This window comes from Pinus tabuliformis, chromosome 9, assembly GCF_031772625.1.
Source record: "Pinus tabuliformis cultivar Carrire ecotype Pingquan chromosome 9, CPIR1, whole genome shotgun sequence".
NCBI lineage: Eukaryota > Viridiplantae > Streptophyta > Pinopsida > Pinales > Pinaceae > Pinus > Pinus tabuliformis.
The window spans coordinates 1,888,189,011-1,888,201,339 of NC_142307.1; positions in this window are offsets into that span (position 1 = coordinate 1,888,189,011).

Genomic DNA, 12,329 nt, shown 5'->3' on the forward strand with positions numbered 1-12,329 from the left:
AGCATTACTTCCCAATTGAATTAATTCAGTTAGGTATATGCTTTCTTGATAATTTAAACTTTATTCCTGTGTGTTAAACTAATGCAGAGTGGTGCCATCGTGACTGTCTTGTTTCTGGTGTGAGAATTACAAAGACAACAAAAACGCCCAAACATTAATAAAATAGTATTGTATGCATTGATGATAATTGCTCTCATTCATCACTAGATGAGTTTCTGAATTTCTCATTTGTATCCATTGAGTATGCAATGCCACCATTTAAGGAATCGTCCAAGCCACTTTCCAAGTCTTTCAAGAGCATCTTGAAATTTAATAATCAATTTTTTGCAACTCGATAGGGCATAAATTTTTGTCATTAGTTGCAATTTGTATCCCTCCAAATTCTTCTATACAAATGTAAGTTTGATCTAGGAGCAACCATATTAAGGTATTATATCAATCAACTAAGGAAGTTAGCAGGTCACAAAGGCAGGGGGGAATCTGTTTTATCAATTAAACTTGGCCAAGGATCATCTTACAATGTGGTCATGGTTGTTTGTTGTATTGCTTAGATGGTGCTATGCAACTTGGCTTTTACTTTTACATATATCACCCAGTTTTGCATTATGAGGTTGTTTGTTTCCAGTGCCTTTTTCATCCCATCCCTTTTGTTTAATATTTTGGTTTCAAGTTTTTTTCCTTTCATGAAGAGCCTTTGTTTTTCTCAATGTAAATACTAAATAGATGCGATGTGTGTTAAATGCATAGGATGTTGGTAACCCAATCTTGCTGAATGGATGTTGTGAAAAACTTACTTGAGATAAAACACATAATTTAACTAGTGACGGTTGAAGCATATAGGTTAAGGACTGCTCCCCTAAACAAAAAACTAAAGTTTATGACCAAGGCTATGGGTGATGAAATGTTCTCATGTTATGTCATGAGTGGAGATGAGTTAAAACCCATAAATTTTTTAAAATATCTGATGGTAAATACCACTTCTTAATAGGTTAAAAGTGAAATTGCTGAATTCAAAATTGAGTTTGAATTGTTTAGCAAAAGAGCAAGGGAAAATTCAATAGCAATAAAATATATTTGAAAGCAATTGTCTTTTTCAACCACTGTATTTGCTTTTTCCAAAGGGAAAAAATGTAATTTCATTCATTTAAGAAATGAATGAAAATTACATTCTGCATATACATACCCTGTGTATTCATTTGAGTAAAAAAATACTGTTGTTTGAGTTCATAAAAGGATCTCTTTTGAATAGAGTATCCAACCATTTACAAGAAATTTGAAAACAAAAAACATAAGTACTGTTAATCACATACGAGGTGAGGTGAGTAAGATGCTTCACCCAACAAGAAAATTACTTTCTGTGTGGCTGATAACAAAAAAAAATAGAAAAAGAACAATGATATGAAAATTGTGGGATTTTATGCTCTTGTTTCCCCAAAAGGAATGTCCCTATAAGGCTTGTGAAAGAATTCACAGGCCTGTCCATTATTTTGCTCCATTATACCCACAGTCCTTGGTCCATATCAAGGCCCTCTTTTGGGAGGTGATCCGCTGCCCTATTCCTTTCCCTGTAAATATGACAACATGTAAAAGAAATAAAAGAGTCAATGAGACACATGGTTTCCTCTAGAATAGGCATGAATAATATGTTCCTGCATACTTGTGTTTTGTTGAGACAATTGATTGTGAGCATAGAGTCACTAAAAACATGAATCTGAGTGCATCCCTTTTCAAGAGTGAATTTTTGCTAGATTTGGGATTCCTCTTTTCTCATTTTATTAAGTTATTAGTCTTGCGAACCTAATATGGTAAGTTCCTCTTCGATTTTATGCAGCAATTTTAGCATTTTAATGTGAGATTTGGGACTGCTTGACACTGATGCATTGTATTTGTAGTTTTTTCATTTTTTTCATGATTTTATTTTACAAACTTATTATGAAGAGCCCAATCGACTTTTGCATGTATTGTTGATTGAGAAACAATGCCTTACCAAACCTCCAATACTCAGAATTACAAAGACAATTTGGGGACATGGCCTTTCACGCTTAATGGGGTTTCAGCTCCCCTTACAAACATAGGTTACCCTTCAGTCAATGCAATGAAGGGTGAGTTGATAGTTTTCATTTAAAAATATTTCTACATTGTTCACTCTTTGCATACCTTTATTTGGAAATACTCAACTATGCACATCATATAAACATTCACTCCATTGCCTTGAGATTAACAAAACCCATCACAAGAAACACTTAACTATAACAAGCTATACATTTTTATTTGCTAGGACACCCACATTAGCTTACTTTATTCCTGTTGGTAAACTGGCAATGGCTTTTGATCAAGGAAGGAGGAATGTTGCCTTTGCTGTTTTTCACATAGCTTCTCTGGGGTCAGACTTGTTTTCAGTGATTTGTTCAGATGGTTTCTCTAAATTCAGACTTCTGTCAGTGATTCGTTCCGTTGCCACGACAGTCAGAAATAATGATGAATAATGCAATAATTGGTTTGTATCTTATTGTCAAGTTCAAAGATTAGAAAAGGAAAACTAAAACAAGGGAGCCTATGTTGAACAACAAAGAAATTCCATATTGTTCATGCTTCTAAGGGTCCTATCTGAAGCAAATGGCACTGGAAAATATTGTCTAATATTGGAAATTGCTGCTCACAAACATCAATTGAATAAAACATACAATAGAATATTTACTCTTCGCACCATATAGATAGAATCTTCTTACCGTTTATTTCAAGAAAAATTGCATTGTAACCTACTGGAATAAAAACTAGAATTCCATGTATCGTGGTTTTGTGCTTAAGGAGTCATTCCACTTTCATTTTAACTATCAGTTCACACCTTTGTAGAATTTATTTGTAGTTACTGAACTACACGTTTTCCTTATTTAGTGATATGCTATTATCCATATTTGGAAAATCACGTCATCCTTAATGCAACAACATTTGTTTTGACTGTCAAGAAACACAGAAATCAGTTTATATTTTCTAGGTTGTAGCCACTGATTCATGATCCTTTCAACTCATGACTTAATTTTTATAGAATATAATTTATATAATGTGTTTTCCTGATCAGTAAATGGACAAAATTGACATAAAAGAGGAATCAAAATAAGAGAGATGTTCTATCCAGGATGACCAATTATTTATTATCTTTTAGCAATTTATGGTATACATTTTGATTTTCTATGACACCCACATTAGCTTAGGATTTTATAACATAAGAAAACCTTTAAATTCCTGCAAAACCTTCCTTGTGAGGATTAGATTGTGTGGATTATATTCGGTTTTTTTCCCGCTGTGACTATTAATTTACATAGCACTGTACAGATTATGTTGGTTACACACACAACAATGTTAAATACAGATACTTTGCCTTGGCCTACTCTGTCTTGTCTCTGGGCGATTCAACTTTCAACTTTCAAGGAAATTTCTGGACGTTTCTGTATTACTTCATCTCCGGTAACAGCCTTAATCTCATTTATGAGTTTTTGTTTAATTTCTATTTCATCCATGGACCATGATAGAAAATCCTCTGCCATCAATTGTACATTAGCCACAGAGTAGATACGGAGTGTTATAAATTTGATTCAAAATTATTTCCCAATTGAATTGATTCAGTTATATATGCTTTCTTGATAATTTAAACTTTATCCTTGTGTGTTAAACTAATGCAAAGTGGTGCCATCGTGACTGTCTTTTTTCTAGTGAACAGACTCTAGAAATTTTAGATACAAACTTCAATAGCTTTGCTCATGTCTATCAGAATTCTGGAATAGTCATATCCCTGTATTGATATTTTATTCCACTTGGCATTTTTTTTGTCATTCACACATTAAGAAAGCGGAAAACAAATACATGCATGTGCATTTGCATTTAGAATGCATGCGGAAATTGATTTAGGACAGTGCATCTTAGTGTGTGCTCTCTGCTCTATGTTGAAACAATTTCACTTCTCTTTCCTTAGTAGCTAGGATTTTCACTGCAAAAAGAAAGTAAACGATTGTTTATCATCTTAGATTGCATATTTAGGAATTGTATATGTACATCACGCGATCAACCTTAAAGGCAAACTTCTTAAGAAAGATCAACTGTAAAATAAATTTCAATAAACATAAAAATGCTTTGGAACCCAACGCACAACATTTAGAAGTCTAGGCTAGAGACATATTCTGGCGTCGTAAAGCCTGGTAACTATCGCTTTCATCGTAGGTTGGGTGATTCCTCCTCTTTGAAACGACAAGTGCTAGTACGGACTTGTGCTCCCACGTACCGTCGAGTATATATTGGGAGACCACAATAGGCTATATCCTTTATCCTTAGGAAGCCATGTTTGCCACCCTATCGATCGCAATGCACTGAACACAACATTTGGGAAGATTGACTGTCGTACCATAAAAAGTATTCTGTAGTTTTGCGATTGGTTTGGTAATCCCCCTGTCTAGATATTTAGAGTAGCCACTTTCGTTCCTTTTCAGACTCCTTAAAAGAAAAGGTCCATCTGAGCACATGTCACTTTAGGCTCATTAAAAATCGAAGGTGACTAGAGTCATCTTTAGCTTTTTCTCGACTCTTAAAAATTGGAAAAGCAAGTTGTGTCAAAGCGTCATAAAATTTATTTAAATCGGAATAACATCATTGTTCCCTGGTTGGTCTTAGGTTGAAAAAATGGAGTCCATCAATCAAGGATTTCCCCTTGGGGGAATCCTACTCCCTTTTCCTCTAGGGGAGATGTTGGTGCACCTCATATGGCTACATTTTCCCTTCCAGGGCTTGCAATTGGCCCGCCAGTATGGCTTTTCTCGATCTCTGTCGTTCAAAACACCGTGATTCTTGATTAATCAAATCAGCAACCAGATGATACTAGAGTTACCCAAATCGAAGGCGATTAGAGTCATTTTTAGCTTTTTCTCAACTCTTAAAAATTGAAAAAGCAAGTTTTATCAAAGCATCAAAAAAATTATTTAAATCAGAATAACATCACTGTTCCCTCATTGGTCTTAGGTTGAGAAAATGGAGTCCACCAATCAAGGATTTCCCCTTGGGGGATTCCTACTCCCTTTTCCTCTAGGGGAGATATTGGTGCACCTCATATGGCTACATTGTCTCCTTCCAGGGCTTGCAATTGGCCCGCCGGTATGGCTTTTCGTGACCTCTATCATTCAAAACACCATGATTCTTGAGCAATCAAATCAGCAACTAGATGATAGTAGAGTTACCCCCCAACCTTCTACTTCGTTTGTTTCTCCCTCTCCTTCTTCCTCTTTGCTTGGTGAAACTAGTCAAACTAAAAACCAAGTAATTGAGAAGAAGAAGAAAAGGAAGGGGGAGAAGAAGAAGAATCCAACGACGAAAGGGGGCAGCCATGCATCATCTGACGAAAATCCACACACTGCACCATCCAAACCTAAATCTCCATGTGTCATTTGCAAAGGAAATCACAATCATCGAGATTGTCCTTGCATCCCACGGATCTTAAGGGACTGGTCTCCCCACTTGCCGTTCCTTTATAGCACTAGTTTTGGATATTGCATATTCCTTTACTCTTTTGAATGACATACTTCATTTTATCCTCTCATCTAGCTTTCACAAGAGCTGTCCTTTCTTTGTTTGTGAATATGTCAACTAAACAAATGCCAACTGATCCTGAGGATTAAAAACATCTAATTCTAGGCCCGTACAACATACTAAGTACCAGGCAGGTAAGCTGTTCAGAGCTTTTAGATGTTCCAGAATGGTGCCAAAGGTGAAGTTGTTTGGCTTAAAAACACTCTCCTCATTTGACCTAAAACATTTCGGGCCTCATGGCATTACCCAATGCAGGCCTTGACAATGGTGCCAAAGCTGACGTGGTTTGGCTTAGAAACAATATGCTTATTTGAGCAAAAAAAATTAGGGCCTCATGGCATTAACCATTCTGTGCATATCATCAAATTACAAATCCTGAAATTACATAATTTTATTTAACCTCATCTAGCATAGGCATTGCATTAAGTAGTTTCAGTGCTTGGTCATTGGACCTATGTTGAGCTTAGCCATCTATCATTGCATTCTATGCAATTGCACAAATTCTCTCCACTATTATGTACAACATTCGTTTTCTCTGGAAACAAAAATACTCATGAAAGACCCAGATTCCACAATACAAATTTGCCCAATACAAAACCCACAACGTAGCTCCAACGTAGCTCTGGTGTTGCTACTGCCAAATTCCCTAAAAAATGTATACTTTATTTGGCACGGGAACCTCAATCATCATGCCCTATATGATTGTTTCTATCTGGTTGTTTCTAACACGTGTAGGTTTCTAAAATTGTTAATTTTCAATTTTAACTATGTTTAAAAAAAAATGATCATATAAAAGTTGTTGTAATAAATATCTTTCTTCATTATGTTTACAAGATTAGATACCCACTCATTTAGAAAAAAATTGAACATGCTTCTTGCCCTTTGCCCTTTAATTCATATATTTTCAAGTAATGTTATAGGAATGTAATGAATATTAAACATCTTATGCGAAGAAAACAACATTTTCGTGTTTTGTTTTGTACCAGAAAATGACAACAAACCTTACTCAGAATGCAATTTCCTCAATGTTATATGGATCAACTCATATTCAACCATACCTACAAATTGTTGAACTTTAACCAATACAATCAATGCAAAATTCAACTCCACGATATCGTACTGCAATTTTAGACGGAACACATAAGAAACACATCATGCTTCCAAAAGATTTCAATGATCTCGTAGCAACAGGGTTGCTACAAGAGGGTTCTGTTATAAACGTTAAAAGTTGGACTACCTCAGCTATCGGTCCATCAATGTAAGTTTGTTATAAGTTTCTTATTTCAAATTTAACATTTTTATTTATAACACATCCACTTCTAATAGTTATTCCGACTCTCATTTTTCGTGTAGGTCTATAAAGCTAATAGACTTTGAAATATCTACTTCATTTGCACCCTTAATTGGCAATCCAAAAACTATGAGTATCTTGATCACATCTGATGAAAGCACTCCATCCTAATTGAACCCAAATCCTTTATCCAAAAGACACTGCCCTCTTCGAACTACTCCAACTCCATCCGTTCTGCCAGTTCAAATTCCCATCAAATCGTTAAACCCTTACCACTCAAATTGGTGCATAAAAGGATACGTCCAAAGGAAAACAACTCTTCGACAGTTTCAGAATCAATACGGACCCGGTAAAGTGTTTGGTTTTGACCTGTTCGATACAGAGGGTGGAGAAATACATATTACATGTTTCAACAATGTCGCAGATTATTTTTTCGACAAAATCCAAAATGGAAATGTCTACATTGTCTCTAAAGGGAATGTAAAAATGGCTAATAAGCAATACAACCACTTGAACAATGACTAGGAAATTTTGTTGAATGCAACATTTACCATAGAACATGTTGCCAACGAAAAAAAACATAATCTAAAAGAGCAATTCAATGTAAAATCAATTAATGATGTCAGAACAACAAACATCAACTCCATTGTTGATATTCTTGGTGTTGTCACAGACATTTCCAGTGTATTCACTATACGTAGAAAACATGGCTTGAAGTTAATAAACAAACAATACAACTTCAAGACATGTCAAGGTATAACATAGATGCAATCTTTTGGGGAGATAATTTTAATGTCTTGTCACAGGAAATCTCCTCCCTGTGTGCTATAGGAAATAACCCCACCATTGCAACCAAATCTGCGTGTGTTGGAGAATTTAATGGAAAAAATATCGACACTACAACGAGATCCATTATTCTTGTAGATCCTGAAATTGAAGAGGCCCATACGCTAAAGTCGTGGTTTAAAAAAGAAGGTTCGACTGCAGCTTCTACATCTTTGAAAATAAGCTCTCCTTTTGGCCATCAACAAAAAGAAATAACAATTGTTGATATTTACAGTATGGATTCCTTAGAGAAACCAACATCTTTCCAATTAAAGGGCACAATAAGAAAAATTGGGATGGATATTTTTTACTACATTTCTTGCCCCTCGATCATTGGTGGGAAAAAATGCATGAAAAAACTTATTCCACAAAATACAGGGATGTGGTTCTGCCCAAAATGCAACGCTGAAGTAAGTGATTTTGATTACAGATACTTATTGAAAATCGACATACAAGATCACACTGGTGAATTAGCTTCAACTGTTGCTTTCGAAGACATGGGATCTACAATTCTTGGAAATAATTCCAAAGACTTCTATTTATTATCTTCAGATCCAGAACTGATCAAGGAAATTGTCTCTAAAGCTCTATGGACAGATCATATCGTCACACTATCAGTGAAGAAAGAAACTTTTAACGGAGTGCCACAATTCAAATGCGTTATCATAAAAGAAGAAAATTTGCATTTCGCGACAGAATGCAACAACATCCTTCGAGAAATTCAGAACATCTTGATATTGTAGATAAATATCGCAAAATGTATTCCTTGCTTTTTGACAATTCCTATTGTCCAATTTTATAAATACAACTTTACACGATATACTGTTGCATGCCTTCTTACGAAATTTTCTTATATACCATTGAAATAAGTATTTGTCCTCCATTGCATCTAGCATTATGTGAGTAGACAAATTCACATTCTTTTTTTCTTTTATCATATTCTTCCTTTTAAAAAATGACATAACTTGCTACATTACACATGAAACTGTCTACATGTATAAAGAAAAAATACTAATATGTTCTTTCAAAAACATTATTCAAATAAAAAAATTCACATAAAACTATTCAAAACTTAGGTCTTTTTCCCTTCTTTCACTTTCACTTAAATTTTTTTCCCTTCTTTCGCTTTCATACATTGACATGGTTGTTGTCTCCAAATAACATTCTTCTTTTCCCCTCTCTTGCTTATAGGTACCATAAATTTTGCGAATGGATTTTTCTTCTAATAATGAACGTGCTCGAAGATACTATGCAACAAATAAAGAACGAATAAATGCACATCGCCGTGAGCTTTTTCAAGAAAAAAAAGACATCAGAGAATGTCAAAAACACAAAAAACAGAAGGAAAACCAACATTCCTCGTCTGAAATGGCCCACCCTGAAAACAATCCTCCCTTGCAATTATCAAACTCTTTATCTTTTCAGCAAACCTCTCAAACAAATACATCCATACCTCATTGCCCTAACCCCTCCTTCGCACATGCTTTCAGCAACGTTTATACTAATCAAGAACATCAAGATTTATGTGAAAAGATTGATAAACTTCCACCTAAATTTCCATGCTCCATTTGTCTTGAACCATATCCTGGAATACATATCCGCAATTCCAATCACATGTATTACTGCTCCAGATGCATCTTTGAAACAAAGGATCATCACTTCTCATTATCAAACAACATGGACCCTAGTCCTCAACCACCTATCCTTACATCTTTTTCACAAATAGAAGAAATGCTCATTGCTAGGGTTAACCCTATACTACAAGTAACACATGCATGTGGTGGCCAATATAAATACAGTGGCCACACAATTTGTTTTCCTCAAGACATTACAAAAATTGCAAACATGTTGCCACGACATGTTGAAAACTTGGACATCCTGATTGTCACTCGTCATAGTAATGACCATAAGGCTTATGATTTCATTGTCAGTAAACATCACGTTCTCACTGCATTAGAATACAAATTGGCAAATGACCCATACTATAAGAATGTTTGTATTGATAACAACGCACTGGCATCCTTACTAGCAATCCCCACCGATGTCTCATCCTCCCATCACCATTCCAATACTATAGAAACCTCTGTCCACCTTTCACTTGAACCACCACATGAGCTCACCGAAGATTCTGCAGACCCATCCGTAAACCAAACATCATCATTCGTACCCATCATACCTAATACAAATACAGAAATCCAAGAAATATGCCATTATTTACATGCTTACAACCACCAATCTGATGCTACAATTGAGTGGCCAACAATTCGTTTATCGCCAATCAATGGATACAACACAGAAGGTCTACTCTCTATGGCTTTCCCCACCCTTTTCCCGACTAGAGCTGCAATGCCAAATCAACCAAGAATGAAAGCAGTGTAGTTACATGAATATGCACTTCATCTCATACGTTACTACGATAACAGATTTGGAAAGCACCCACGCTTTCGTTATTACATATATAATCTCATGATGCGACATCACAGTCAAGCAACAACATCAATTTTTGTGAAAGAGAACATCACAGATAACGTCCCAATATCTATTCAAGATCTGAACATCCGATTAGAACAATTTCCAGATGAGAAATTGGTAGAGGAAGTCATGCGATTCGTTAGCTCTTTACGTGGAACAAGATCATTTTGGCACAAAGCTAAGAATGAACTAACGGACATGATATCTCAACTCGGTTGCTCGACGTTCTTCTTCATATTAAGTGCAACTGATACAAAATGGCCTGATCTTCATGCAATCCTGCTCGGATGTCTACCTTCTGATATTGCAAAACAACAAAAGTGGAGAAATGATAACATTATCTCTAACCCACATTTTACATCACTATATATGCACCATAGATTCACAGCATTTCGCGAGATTACCTTAGAGAAACACTTGAAGACAAAAGATTACAGGTATAGGTACGCATTCTACCACATTTTTTTTCCAAAAACTCGAAACAACATTCCTCAGCTATTACAAAATTATCTTACAAAAACGCATACCTGACAGGTATGAATGACAACATAGGGGATATCCGCACATCCATGGTTTCCTTTGGATAGAAAATGCACCTAATATGGAAAACCTCAACTGGGAAGACAGAAAAGCAGTTGATATTACAAGGCAGTTCTTCGACGAATATATTTCCGCTTGGAACCCTCATACTCCTTCGACTTCAAACCAACCAATTGCTTGGAAAAATCTCGAAGACCCTTGTCTATTTTCCACACCGCAAATCTTCAGAACCAATCCTTTCAATGACTATGAACAGCTCATCAATTGTGTTGAACGTCACACAAAATTCTCAGAAAGCACATGCCTAAGAAAAAATGGATCCTCATTCCAATGTCGTTATAAAGCACCATGGGAATTACATCTAAAATTGGCCTTATTCATTAATTCCAATGGCCAAAAAACATACACCCCTACTTGCAACGATGATTGACTCAATAGCCATAACCCTACCATCCTATCTATTTGGCGTGCAAATGTTGACTACCAACCAGTACTCTCCATACACGCTGTACATAAATATATTGCCAAATATGCATCTAAAGCAGAAAAAAATCTGAAAGCTTCCACCACATGCTACGTAGAATTGTCCCGGCTTCACCCATCGCTGACCCAGCAACATCCGCATTTCGAAAATTTCTTGCAGAAACCCTTGTTGATCGTGACATTGGAGCACAAGAAACTTGCCATATGCTGCAAAAATTACCATTAACATTATGTAGTCGACCATTCATTTCTTTAAATGTAAACCAAAAAATTCTTATGCACCTTCCACAAACGAACACCACCTCCCCTACATCCCCACACATCATAGATACATATATCCAGCGCCCTTCTACCCTAGAATCCACATCACTAATAGAATTAGCAAGATCCTGGTCATATGATCCTCGTCGCAAAACAAACAAATGGAAACAAAGACCTACAAAAGCAATTGTTCGGGTCATACCACGTTACTCCTCCATACCATCCACAACTGAACCTTGCTACGCTGACTTTTGCAAAGTTGAACTTATGCTATACAAACCTTTTCGCCATATCGTACAAGATATAGGAGATTCTGCTGCAAAATTCATCACAAATTGGAAAACATTTCGTCCATTCTACAAACCTTGGCATCAACACCGCACACTATCTGATATTGAATCTGTCGCAAATGATACCTCAACTATTCATGAAACCAATCCTCCAGACACCATGGAAATAAATGAATGGGAATTACTTTCCCAATTACACCCTACAAATGAGCTTCTCATAAATGACCTTGACATGCTTGGTCTTCGTGGCTTTGATGACACACATAACTGGAACCATACCACTATCCCATTATATCTACAAAATAATGCCATGCAATTCATTGAGAATAGCCGCTCCATCCACCGCATTCTTCAAACACATCAACATATCCTGGCGACCCTTACTACATTATCTCCAATGCAAAGAAAATCTCTAAATATTATTTCTAATCATTTTGCTAAGAAGGATTATTTACCCGCTCTCAGAATGATAATACAAGGCACTGCTAGTACAGGAAAATCCCTCCTTATCAATTGCATCAAAGATATGCTCATAAGCCTTACAAGCCCAGAACCTTCACGGATCATGCTCCTCACCCCTACAGGGGTTGCTGCCT